This window comes from Lygodium microphyllum, unplaced genomic scaffold, assembly GCF_053477565.2.
Source record: "Lygodium microphyllum isolate KBCC unplaced genomic scaffold, Lygodium_microphyllum_v1.1.10 scaffold_32, whole genome shotgun sequence".
Taxonomy (NCBI): Eukaryota; Viridiplantae; Streptophyta; class Polypodiopsida; order Schizaeales; family Lygodiaceae; genus Lygodium; species Lygodium microphyllum.
This window is the reverse complement of record NW_028229515.1, coordinates 3,259,979-3,273,806: the sequence shown is the minus strand read 5'-3', so window position 1 is coordinate 3,273,806 and position 13,828 is coordinate 3,259,979. Positions and strand designations below refer to the sequence as shown.

General features: G+C 40.1%; 1 pseudogene; it reads left to right on the top strand.

Moving 5' to 3' along the window:
* The first annotated feature begins 5,699 nt into the window (after positions 1 to 5,699).
* On the top strand, positions 5,700 to 6,439 carry LOC148009233 (CDPK-related kinase 3 pseudogene; annotated as a pseudogene).
* Positions 6,440 to 13,828: the final 7,389 nt, after the last annotated feature.

Genomic DNA, 13,828 nt, shown 5'->3' with positions numbered 1-13,828 from the left:
ATATATGAAAATGTATCCTAGAAAATGGATGACCATCAATATCTTACTCTTAAAGCTTTTTGTGTAGTCAACAGTCCAGCAAAGTGTCTCCACAAGTAGAGTCATGATACTCTTTCAAAATAAACAAAACCTCATCATGTATAACACATCAATGATAAACATAATCAACCCCCTGTCGATATAATGTTCTTGCAATCAAGGAAAATTTCAAAGCATGTTGTTTAATTTTTCTCTTCTCAAACACTGACAAGGTAGCTCCAGTCTCTCTTGTAGGTAGATGGTGCATTATAGTAGCATACCAAGATGAAATGGAAGGCTATCAATTTTGGATAGATCCTCAAGGTCACTATCTTCAACCAAAATTTCCTTGAGCTCACCAAAATCCACAAGACATTCAATGATGCCTTGCAACTTTGGTGGCTTACTCTTGATTTCATAATCAAACTCTTGTAAAGTTATTAACCACTTTGCTAGGCAATCAGGTGGCTACAACTTATTCATCGATAGCCTTAACCCCTCTGCCTTTGTATAAAATACCACCTTTTCATAGAGAATATCATGCTTGAATTTCTTTACTGCAAATACTATCTCAAGGCACAACCTCCCCATGTAGGTGTAATTAATCTTGGATAACCCCAATTTATGGCTAGAAAATGTAATTAGATGATACCACTTCTCCTCGCAAATCTAGGCTAAACAACAACAAAAATTGATGCTATGCATTGTAGTTGCTGAAAATATATAAAAGACCTCACCTATTTTGGGTGCTTTCAAGACCACCGCTTTCACTAATTCTTGCTTTACATCCTCAAAGGATACTTAATATGGATCACTCCAAGAAAACTTACACTTAAAGGACAGTAAATTAATTAGTGGCAACGTCCTCTCTACTAGTGCATTGATAAATCTTTGATACTATCCCATTGAGATAGAAATTGTGTACTTCTTTAGGGGTACATGACAAACTCATAACAGCAATAACCTTTATCTTTTCAAGATTCATAAGGGACTCCAAAGACACACTTTTTTGGATTAAGAGCAATGCAAAAATTCCTACAATGTTCAAAATATTTTCTTAAAATAATCGGATATCTCTCCCTTGTGGTGATTTCCCCCCAAATCATCAATAAATATTTTCAAATCCTCTGTGAAAATATCACCAAAAGTCTTATAAGCTATATGTTGTCAAGAATCTGGTACATTACATAACCCAAATTCCATAACATGATATGAAAAGGTACCAAATACAGTGATGAATGTCATTTTAAACTTGTCTTTCTTTGCAATATCCATTTGGTTATATCCAACAAAGCAATCCATGAATGAATAGATGGCACTAGATAGTAGTCTCTAACCATCTGTAGATAGTAGTCTTTGATAGTCTACTTATTGAGCTCCCTAACATCTATGCAAAGCCCGATTTTATTGTTCTTATTTTTCTTGATAACTACCAGTGAACATCACTCGTGTGTTGTACAAGAAATATCAAGTTAGCCTTACACAATTTTACAACTTCTTAAATAGTCTATCCCTTAGTTCAAAAGACATATACCTCACTTTTTGTCACATAGAGAAATTATCTTTGTTCAAGGGAATGGTATGCACAACTAAACTTGGAGGAATACCCCTAAGCTCATCATAGCTCTAGGAAAAAATGTCACGGAATTCTTGGAACAAGGACACATAGTCCTTCCTTTCTTCGAGACTAAGCATAGACCCCAAATTTATTGGTCGTGGATCATTCAACGATCGAGGTCCAACTCGATCACATCCATGTCTCTTATTCTATCTTAAGCTTCTATCATCTCATTTAGAGTCACTTATTAGACATCCTCTATAGTGGACCCCTCTTTTGATTCGTCACTTGATGAAGTCTCATTAATAGATGGATCCTCTGATGCATCTAATTCTAACAAGGATAAATGTATTGTCTCACTTTGAGGAGATTCAAGATATGCATCTATCATCACATATTGGGCACCCCTATCAAAAATGAGATGAACAATGGGTATATCAAGTTGACAGTCAAATTTTTAGATCCATGGCCTTCCTTGCAATATTTGATAACTTGGATGCCCTACAAACTCGATAACCCTAAAGTCCACAATGCATTCCACGTTAGGAACAATCACACAGACTTTGGTAATGCAACCTTCATGTTGTCTTAAACTGCCATCAGCCATTTGGAGAATTGTGGAGGCATCATTTTGGATTTCTAGTCCTAATATTTCCATTAAGTCCGAGCTCATAATGCTGACAAAGGATCCCATATCCACAATGGCATGTTCCACTAATATGCCATCAACGTATGCTACTACCCTTGGGCAATGCTTTTGAGCATGTTGAAACCAATCATCTTGCACCCAAGATATTCTAAAGGGTTCAATGATATATTGAGTGCAAAGAATCTTCTTCAAATATTTATGCACTCTTGGAGATAACTTGATCAACTATAGGAGATTCACGTTCGGCTTTACTTGCAAAGAGAACTCACTAAATCAAATTTATGATAACTAGTAAGGGTTCTCTTCTCCTACTAGACTATTCTTTCTTTTGGTCATTGAATAGGCTTTGGTGCCTCTTTCTTAGCTTTTATCTTCTTCTTTGGCAACACCTTATTGGGGCTGGCTTTGCCATCGATAGCTTTTAGAGGACCAGCTTTCACATTAGGGTTAAGGACTTGCATCCCCTTATCATCCTATCTAGGGTTTATTGCGACACTCATTTCTATCTTCCTTTTGTCATAAAGAGGATGCATAGTTTTTGTGCTGCAATTTACCACTATGGATATTATCATTCTTAGTATAACATTAGGCTAAAATATGACATCTCTGTCTATAATCATGGTAAATAATACTAGAACTATGAGAACCTCTATTTTTCCATCCATCTCTTCCTCTAGAGCTCCCCCTACCTTGAAAGTTTCCACATCCTCTTAAAACCTGCATTTCATGGAATTGCTAATTTAACATGCTTTACTGGTTTTTATCACCACATCCCATTCCAAATCTCTTGAGAAGGATCTGCCATGTCCTCTTCCTGGTCTTGAGTAAAATGCTTGGACATGTTCATCACTTCTTTTATATGATCCACCTTATATATTGATCTCTTTAATGATCATGAGAGAGACCAACTTCAATAGTCAAGCATTTGCAATTTTTTCATTTTTGAAACATACTCATTTATGAACATATTTCCTATTCTCAAAGTATTTATCTAGTCGTAATTTCAAATAAGCAATAAATATTTGGCCACATGGATAAATCTTGATCCATATTTGAAAGTGGGATTTGACAAGGTAGCTTATATAGTATTCAGGATAGACTTCATCTTTAAGTAAGATAACAAGATTTAACCATGTGGTCAAATGATAAAGGTATTGGGGGTTCCCAAAGTACATGGAAATTTCCAATTTTCCTAATATAATATTGCTCTTGCTTGAGTTGAATCTTCTATGCGTTTATTTATTGAAAGCATGTTATCAAAAATTGTTGAAGCTATATGCGAAGGTTTTTCATTTCTAATATGTTCCAGTAAGGTATTATCAATAATTGCAAATATCCAATAAATCATATTTTTGTCTTTTGTATTCCATTCTTTCCATGCCTTTAATTTTCTGCAATCGCATGACTACTTGGCTCTAGGTTCTTTTCTTCACTTGAAACAAACTCATAGAGGCCTTTTCTAATAAGGAAGTTCATCAAATGGAACTTTTATGAGGGGTAGTTATTTTTTTCCATCTTCTCAATGACAGATTTTCCATTGTTCAATGCCATTATCACAATGATACAAAATAACTAGTAAGTCTTTTGCAACTTTTTACAACAAGTGCACAACAATATACCAAGTAGACTTTTTTTCTGATTACTCTATAGAGCATATAATTTGAAATCTAATTGTAGATAAAACTTCTATTTTCTTCCTAGAAAAAACCTTAAAACTTACTTGATCAATACAACCAAAATTACACTATACTCTAAATTGGTGTACACAACCTTGTGGATCTAAAATTGGACTTGAAAAAGCTTTGCATGGCTAAAAAAGTAGTGGGAAAGCCCTAAAGGGCTTATTTGCAAAATACAAAGATTTTTTCTCTACCCTACTTTTGGTGCCTCCATAGGCATTATCCAAGAGAAAGAGTGAAAGAATGGGAGATTTTCTTACTTGTTGCTTCTTACTTGAATCCTCGCTTCTTCTCCTTCACTCCAACCTTCAAAACTAGACTCTCTTAATGGTGCTACTCACACAAGAATACAAGAAGAGAGATGAATACTGAAACGTTTTCTTATTTGTTTTTTCTTCTTCTTTCATAAAATACATAAATTATAGATAAGATACAACATAAAGAAAAATGGCCTACTAAGTTAAACATGTATACCTAACTATATAATCAATTGGTGCTATAACTATGTTAGCTATAGGTAGGTATAACAAATTAAACATAATAAGTGATAAGTCAATGGCCATTTGAAGATCATAATGATCACCAATGTGCTAAGTGTAGATGTGTGGACCTATATAAGGAAGTAATCTATCACAATGCTTACACATGTTGAGCTTAGCATCTAAAAAAGAATCATAAGTGCTAAGTGTCATATGATGTTGTGGGTGGCAATATGCAATGATCTTGGGGCTTTTAAAATGTCAATATCAATTATGGTATCTTCAAAAATTATGTTGAGGAGGTGACCATCGTATATTGATGAGGGCTTCGAATGGGTCATCACCAAGCTAGGGAGGCACTTCCCAAGGGCATTGTGGCCCATTCTAGTTGGTGGTATCCTATGTGTGGTGTGAACCTTGCATGGGTCACCACCAAGTGAGAGAGCCCCATCCCAATGGTGGAGTTTCCTCCTATCACTTAGCGAAGAGCACCCTGCCATGGCACAAATTGAACCATGAACCGGCTAGGTAGAGGCTGCAAGCACACTTGCTGGCCACAAAAACCTGCAAGAAAACTCTCATTCTCACCAAGAATCCATATCCTCAAAACACACAAGAGGAAGGCACACAAGAAATTATACAATTCTTCCATCCTCACCCTCTTCCTCTTCCTCACTCTCCATTAGATTTGACAAAGGAGCACAAGAGAGAAAAGCAAGAACAAGAAAGATGAGAGTTGTGCCAAAATGAGAGAGGGAGAAATGAACCAAGAGAGGAGAAGATAAAGGAAGAGAGAGGGTGTAACCACCTCAACCTCCCACCTCCCCAAATCCCACAGCTGCAACCACCCTTTTCCTTTTCTTGCATTATAAAATTCAAATTTGCATACATGGACTAAGGTCTAAGGACCTTTCATTTTTAGCATGAAACAAAAGGGTTTGACCTTTCCTTTTCCTAACAATATTTTATAGTGTGTCTCTTTTGGACTACACATTTTACATTGCTTCATATTTGATTTTTTACAAAGGGGTACAAAAGCAAAGTGCCAATTTGCAAAGGATGTTTCCATGTTTAGCACATTTTTGGTGCCTTTATTTGCACTGATTTGTCGGTCATCATTTCCTCCCACACTGTCGTATTGCTGCGCATTCGAGGTGTGTAAACCACCCAAAAGTCGTGTGTGTGATTTGATACTTTGTACATACTTAGTTGTTATGTTTGCTCTTTCATTCTATGCTGAAGACGGAGAAGAATAAGGAATTTTGGTAGACTGGTAACTCGAGATGCAATCTCATGGGCTACACTTATTTCAAGATATGTCGATGGAACTTTGTGAGGGAGGAGAGCTGTTAGATCGCATTCTCTCACGGGGCGGAAGATACTCTGAGGAGGATGCAAAAGTTATTGTGGTTCAAATTTTGAACATAGTATCCTTCTGCCACTTGCAAGGTGTTGTTCATCGGGATCTGAAGCCAGAGAATTTTCTTTTCACAATGAAGGATGAAGCTGCACCAATGAAGGCTATTGATTTCGGTCTGTCGGATTTTGTCAAGCCAGAGGATAGACTTAATGACATCGTGGGAAGTGCCTACCAGTATGTTGCACCTGAAGTTCTTCATCGATCATACAGCACAGAGGCTGATTTTTGGAGCATTGGAGTTATTACTTATATTCTTCTTTGTGGAAGTCGGCCGTTTTGGGCTCGCACTGAGTCGGGGATATTTCGGGCTGTGATCCGTGCTGATCCCAGTTTTGATGAGATGCCTTGCACCCATGGCTTCGTGGAGATAATAAGATTCCTTTGTATATATTGGTTTACAAGTTGGTGAAAGCTTATCTCCGATCGTCACCTTTGAAACGAGCAGCTTTAAAGGCTTTGTCCAGGACTCTTACAGAAGATGAGTTGGTTTATCTTCGTGCCCAGTATACCCTGCTAGAACCTAATAAGGATGGGCATGTCACTCTTGAGAACTTCCGACAGGCTTTTCTGAGAAATGCTTTTCTGAGGCTATTGTGGGAAAAAAGGAGAGCTTTATTGGCCGTTTTTCTTTTCTGAGGACAGGGAGGGAGAGCTTTTGAATTTCAAAAGGATGGTCATGTGCTGAAATGGCTCAGCCTTGGTGACGTGAGTCATGAAACCAGAGCCAAGACAACATGGGACTGGATTGATCATGGGGATAAGCTTCATTGACTATGCATCAAACTTGCGCATTATGCGCAGCGATGTCAAAGGGTTTGTGAAAGCAATGTCGTAACCACAAGGGACCTTGATTAATTTCAGGATAGAAGATCAATCATACAAATAAGCAAGATGAGAGGATTTTTGAGCAGCAAAAGCACTAATATTGTGCCAGAAAAATCTGCAGAATCCACTATTCAATCAGCTAAATATTTCGACAATCTATGAAACTCTTGACCAATATATATCAGTCTTCAACTCTGTCGCTGATAGATATCCGCCCTCAATAACTTTGGAAACCATAAAATCACAGCCTATGTCTCAATATGTTGACATACAATAGCAAACTCTGTCTCTTGCTGAGTGATCTCAGCTATCTACTCATCTCTCATAGAAACTGTAGTCTCTGGATGCATAACAAGGAAAGAATCTTGCACATAACTTAAACTCTCTGTAGTACTCTCTACATATTCCATGTTTGAAGGTGGCTTTGTTGGATAAAACTCCCTGGCATGAAGCAAAAACTAAAGAGTTGAAGTAAGCCCTATTCTTTACGTACCACTCAGTGCATCCATATCCTGAGCTACACCACCATAGCTGCTATGACGTGCATTCAGGTGAGCTCTTGTGCTGAATCCCTGCTTTATATTTAGTTCACAGTTTTGAAAACCTTGGGCAGGTGTCCAAATAAGCCTGTGTGTCCATATTCCCGTGGAAGAGCATACTCAGGCAAGAAAATTCTGAGGGAGAGGGAAGCTGTATTGTATATTCCCTTTTGAAGAAACACCATCAACAAAGGAAGGATTGGCACAAGCGGCGGTACTGAACTCCAAAGAAGAGCTGAATCCATCCTTATTGCTGTGATTTAGCAACCTGTGAGCTTTAAATCGTTGTGTAGAGCAGAACTCAATTTGGAGTAAGCAGCTGGTAGTACTTTTGCATCAAGTTTCTCAAGGTAGTTCTGGAAGAAGCGCAGAGAAGGATCCTAAAGAATCGAAGGATTACCCACCATAACCTTTTGGACCAAAGTTGCATAAGAGGGGAATCTCTGATTAATTCGCCATAACTATTGGAGCCAAAGCTGGAAATGTTGATAGAAAACCGTGGACATTCGATGCCTGAACGTCTGAACCTGATACAAGGATGCCGATCAGGTGCAAACCTCAGATGAGTAAATATTACAGGAGCTCCTTACAGATGAACGGTGCCTAAAATAGTACATTAGGCTTCTTAACCTTTACGCCAATCCATTGGCACTGTCATTGGGCGTAACAGATGAATTGAAGCAGCTCCACTTACTTTGTAATCGCGTACAGTCTTTATCGAACACCATTGCATCATAGAAACAGAGACTACCTTGTTCTGTCTGTAATCTTCATGCCTTGGCAAAGAGTCAGATTGTGTGATTTCAATGAAGCTTTGGTTCGTAGAGATGGATGAAAGGCTTGAGCATGTATGACATTCTTCTTGTATTTCCATAGCTTCCTCTCGTGTCGATTGCCTGTCATCTGCTGAGTATTATGTTTGCTGATGATCGTCACCTTTGAACTTCATCTTCTTCACTTGTTCGTCTTCTTCTTTTCGTAGTCCTCTCCCGTCGATCTCCTCCAAGTACAGGATTCCCTCTGATTCCCCATTTCCAGCGCAGAGTACCCTCTATCACTACTCCTCCTTTCGACGTTCTGATTCCCCTTCATCACTGTAATTCCTTTGTTATGACCCATGACCTGAGTAGTGGAAAACGAGCGAATCACCAGGCCGACAACCTTGAACGAGGCATACATCAACAATTGCATGTAATCGCAAGCTCCTTTTGCAACGGACTGACAATTGCTATATTGATTTCATCCTCAACGATCATGCCCTGTTTGTGATTCCCCCTTTTTCAAATTGCAGAGCTCCTCCCTGTTTTCCATTTCCCTATTTTCTGATTAAGCCCCATTCCAAGCTAAGGTCATCATCCTTATTCTGGCGGCAAGGATATGATTCAGAATGCCACTCTGTAACACAAAGAATTTTTCAGTCGTATCTTCACTCTCCTCTACTCCATGCATCATGTGTAACATCCATACCTTCCACACCACCCAAAAATTTTTCGTGACAATCATACGTCTTCCCTCCAAAAAGCCCCCTTTTTAAAAATAGCCCAAAAGCTTCTCCTTTTTCCCCTCAAAGCACGGCTCCTTTCATGAGCTCGAATATGCCTCCACTAAATATGAAACACTAGAACCCAAAAAAAAAAGACATGTCCCAACAAGTGCCTTAGATGTTGCACAAAACAAGAGCTTCATATCCTACTCACAAGGTCAAATGTCCATTCCCAGTTCCAATCTGTAAATTTGTGTGATTCCTTGGCTCATCACTATTCTCCCCTGTAATTTCCTCCAAGGATCTTCCCTTTGTTTCAAGGACAAGAAAAGTGAAAAAGAAACCCAGCCCATTGCAGTATTTGCTATTCACAGCAATAAGATTGATTGTGTACAGATTTGAGAAAATGCCCTCCTCTTACATCTGTTTATATAGTTGTAATGTCTTCTCTCCTTGACCCTGCCTGAAAGCAACCCTTCATGCTCGCCACTATACTCATATGCAGGAAATAAATGTAATCACAACAACTAAATATGTACAAAGTACCAAATTCCATGCACAACTTTGGGGTGGTTTACACACCTCGAATGCGCAGCAATACGACATCCACCCCCTCTAATCCTGCGCATCCTCCGGATGGGCCAACTACCCATGATCATTATCATCAAGATCCACAAACAAATCAATCTCTTCGTTATGCATGTCCGGTAGATCAACAAGATTTTCAGCCATATCATCTGTCTCTTCCATTGGAGTTTCTTGTCGTTGCTCTTCTCTCGAAAATTCTTCCAATGCATAATCCTCATCATCTCTTTTCTTAAAAATCTTGATTCTTTTTCCAGCAATAGGCACTCTAAGCACTGTCCCATCCAATTCTGTCAGCTCATATGTTGCATTATCAAAGACATGTCTGACTATGTATGGCCCAAACCATCTTTTCACCATCTTCCGAAGTGCAGTATGTTGATTTTCAAGACTGCTATCAAACACCAATACCCAATCTCCCTCTTCTATTGCTCTTGGTTGCAAGCGATGCCTGCTGTCAAACCTGTCCTTATTTCTCAGTCTAGCAACCTTCAACCTGTCAATAGCTAGCTGAATATCCTCAGGTCTTCTCTCCAGCTGTCGAGTCCGAAGAGCTAAGAGCTCCTCTCTCGTCAAATCCTCCTGCCAAGGTAAAACTGACCAAGTCAAAGCACAAGTCTCAATCAGCATAACAGGTTTCTGACCATACATCAACTCTGCAGGCATATATCCTGTGGTAACACTATGGGTTGTACGATCAGCCCACAAAGTAAATGGTAGAAGTCTCGGCCATTCTCCAATCCGTCCTCTGCATGCTTTGGCTAATGCTTTCACTATCGGCGGATGCCCTCTTTCACTCTTTCCATTTCCCTCTGGATTGTATGCTATGGTTAGAGCCAATTTGATTCCTAGCTGAGAGAAAAACTCCCTAGCTTCATCTGCATCCAATTCACCACGATCCGCAGTGATCTTACCCACACAACCATACCTGCAGAAAATTTCCTCCAATAAGAACTTACACACTGCACTAGTGGTCTTCGTTCTCAAAGATCTGCCCTCAACATGATTGGTAAGATCCTCTCTAGCCAAAACAATGTATCTCATCTGCCATAGACCCATAGGCATGGTAACCAAATCAACTACCCACTTATAATGAATGCATAGCGGATAGGTCGGATGAAGCTCATCTCTATGACGCACTTCTGAATACATCTGGCAGTCTCTGAAAGTCTCAACAAAGTGAGAAACATCTCTATACATGCCTTTCCACCAATATTTCTCCTTGATTTTCTCATAAGTAGCCCATACTCCTCTATGACCAGCCCAAGGACTCTCATGAAACTCCCTCATCACCTGTAACTGTGACTCTCTATCGCAGACAACCCGCAAAGGTAATCCGCCTCTTTTCTTCGGATGCTTCCAAAGAAATCCGTCCAATATCATAAACATGACAAACATGATCAACCATAGTGGCTGAAATTTCTGCATCATCCTCTTCTGCAAGTAGAGTCTCCTCATCATCATACCTGGCTCTAGACAACATATATGCCACTGGATTATCCTTCCCTGCTATGTGTTTAAATTCCGGATTTAATGACTTGATGTATGCAATCCATCTCAACATAGCTATATCCGGAGTAGAGCAACTCGTAATCATACCAATCAATGGCAAGCAATCTGTCTCTACCACAACTGAAGCTCCAATAAAGTACTCCTTGTCACATTTGAAAGACGTGACAATCCCCAGTAACTCCCTCTTGATTTGCGGATATCTCCTCTGTCTCTCGTTTAGGACTTTCGCCCCAAACCGAATAGCATACCTATTTCCATCTGCATCATCTTGACCCACAGCCCAACCTATGCCAATTGGACTAGTGTCAACTGTCAATACAATAGGCCTATCACAATTATAATCCGCTTTCCTGAGAGTAGGAGCATTCTGCAATAACTTCTTCAATTTCCGCATGGCTCTAGTGTGGCTCTCATCCCAATAAAATTTCTGCCCCTTTCGAAGCAGCTGATACAAACAATCTGCAATGTGTGCAAAATGAGGTATCCAAATCATATAAAACACACAAGCACCAATGAATCTCCGTACCTCAGAAGTGGTAGAACAATACTCTGCAATCTTGCCTATAGCATTCACCTTATCAGGTGAGGGTTTCCTGCCATAATATCCACACATATGCCCAACAATGACAACCTCATTCACTCCAAAAACAGATTTTTGCCCTGAAAGTGTCAAGTTCACTTCTTCTAACCTGGTCAAAATCTTCTCACATGCTGAAATATGATCAGCCACAAAGTATCTGTATCCCTGCTCATTTAGGCTCTCATTCTTCTCTTCTTCTGCACACCCCTTAATGGGCACATCATCCAAGAAAGGCATAGTAAGCTGAGGTATGTAATCACGAAGAACCTTATGCATGGCATTCATCATATGCGCAACAGAATTAGTGGCACCTTGAGGTAAGGTACACATCCTGACAAGCCCAATAGGAGTTCTCATGGTGGTTATGTCCCTGCTTTCCAAAGCCAGCTGAAACTGATCATATCCTGAATACAAATCACCCAAAGAATAGATGGCACGTCCAGCAAATGCCTCTGCAAACTCATCCACAACTGGACCAATACCAACATTCCTGATAGTAACTCTGTTCACTGGCTGCATGTCCTGAATAAATCGAAGAGTACCATTCTTCTTTGGAACTGTAAACCACCTGTTTGAGTATGGTGCAGATGAAGGCTCAAGGATTCCCATCCTGATTTTCTCATTCAATAAATCAATCAGCTTTGGCAAGTGTGCTTTAGGCACTGGAATAGGTCGGAGATTCCATGGGATATGAGGAATAGTAAAGATGATCATAGGAGCAACAATATCAGGATTCACACATCCAATCTCATGTGGGACAAAAGCAAATCCCCTTCCATGACGCTCAAGCATCTCCTGAAAGCATTGCTTCTCCATGGGTAACAAAAAATCACCATTTCCAATTTTCAATTCAGCAAGTGTCTCTGCTGAAAATTTATGACCAATATGCTCCGGATTCCTCAAAATTTGCTGTTTAGCAGCCCTCTCTATTTGCTGATCGCTGTCAGGTGGAAGCGGTACAGCAACCGGCTTCACCTTCTTATCCACAGTTTTGTATTTCGTGTCAACCCTGGCTTCATTATGCTCTTCTGCATTACATAAACCTTGCTGTAAATCAGCAATTCTGCATTCCAATGGCTGAATATTCTCAGCCCTCTGCTCTATGGATTGCATAGAAACAGCCCCAAACTCTGAATGCTGAAATATTTCAGCAGTAAACTCTGTTGGCTGAAAATTTTCAGCCCTCTGTCTCTCTGAAAGCTGATCATAACCAGCTGGAAACTCTGTTTGCTGAATTTCTTCAGCACTCAACACTCTTTGCTGAGTTTCCTCAGCCTCTGACTCAATTTGTGACACAAAATCTGCAATTTCATGAAACATGTCCAGGGATTGCACTAATACATTACCATGACAATTCAGCATATCAGTTTTCAGCATATCTCCCATCTCTAACATCGTATCTGCACAAATCACACTGTCATACATACCATCTATGTGCTCATCATCCTCCAAAATTCCTGCATTTTTCAAATTTTTCTCCTTCCTGCATATATACTGCCTGGCAGCTCTAGACAATCTAGAAGTCTTCTGATAGCTCATTGAACTGTTTGCTAAAATCCCAACATAACCGGAGGAGGAAACACTGCTGCCAGGAGGCGAGAACTCCAATCTCCTCTCTTCTGTACCACCGTCGTCTCGCGAAACGGCGGTACCTAATGAAAACCCGAATCCCTCACAGTGGGTAAGGGTGCATCTCTGAGAGTATCCCTGTTTCTAACATGGTTCACACATACAGTCATAAACTGAACTGCTCTCATACCATCTTTACTGCGAATCCGTGCATAAGCAGATCCATCATCCATGACCTTTGTCTCCATGCGCAGCAATACGATATCCACCCCCTCTAGTCTTCTTAGCTGCACTTGGATTTTCTTCATCCCTCTGACGCTTCTCCTCAACAAATACATCTGCACCATGAGATTTAGCCAAATAAGCATAAATAGAATACCTGTCAACAGGCGTGTCCCAACCTGTCTCTGATCTGATGCTAGAGCCTGCGCTAGTCAAAACAGTTTGCTGAATTTTCCCCTTGTTTGCAGACTCCATAGCATAAGTCCATAGTGCGGACTGAGTCTCCGATCCCTTCTCAATCTGTACTCCATATGCAGAAGCATCACCTCTAGCCGTCACATAAGAAGTACGCGCAGCCATGTCCTCCACTAACTTCTTCATTCCACCTTTACCAAAGTTGGTAGCAAGTGGAGCTCCTGTCTCAGTCAACCAAATCTTACCATCTTGCCCCCAATTTACCAAATTCTGCCTCCTTGCATCCTGGAAAGAGTCACAATCCCTGCAATGCTGATGCTCTGTACTATCACACCAAATACATCTCCGATCTCTCCTAGGAGCACTAGGAGCACTCCTAGGTGCAGTAGGAGCACTAAAAGAAGTAGTAGGCACAGTCGAAGCAAACTGCTCCTTCAACTTACCCACCAACTCCGCTTTGACTGACTCCAGTGTTAAATCTGTGATGCCTTTGATTATGTCATCAATAGAGGTAG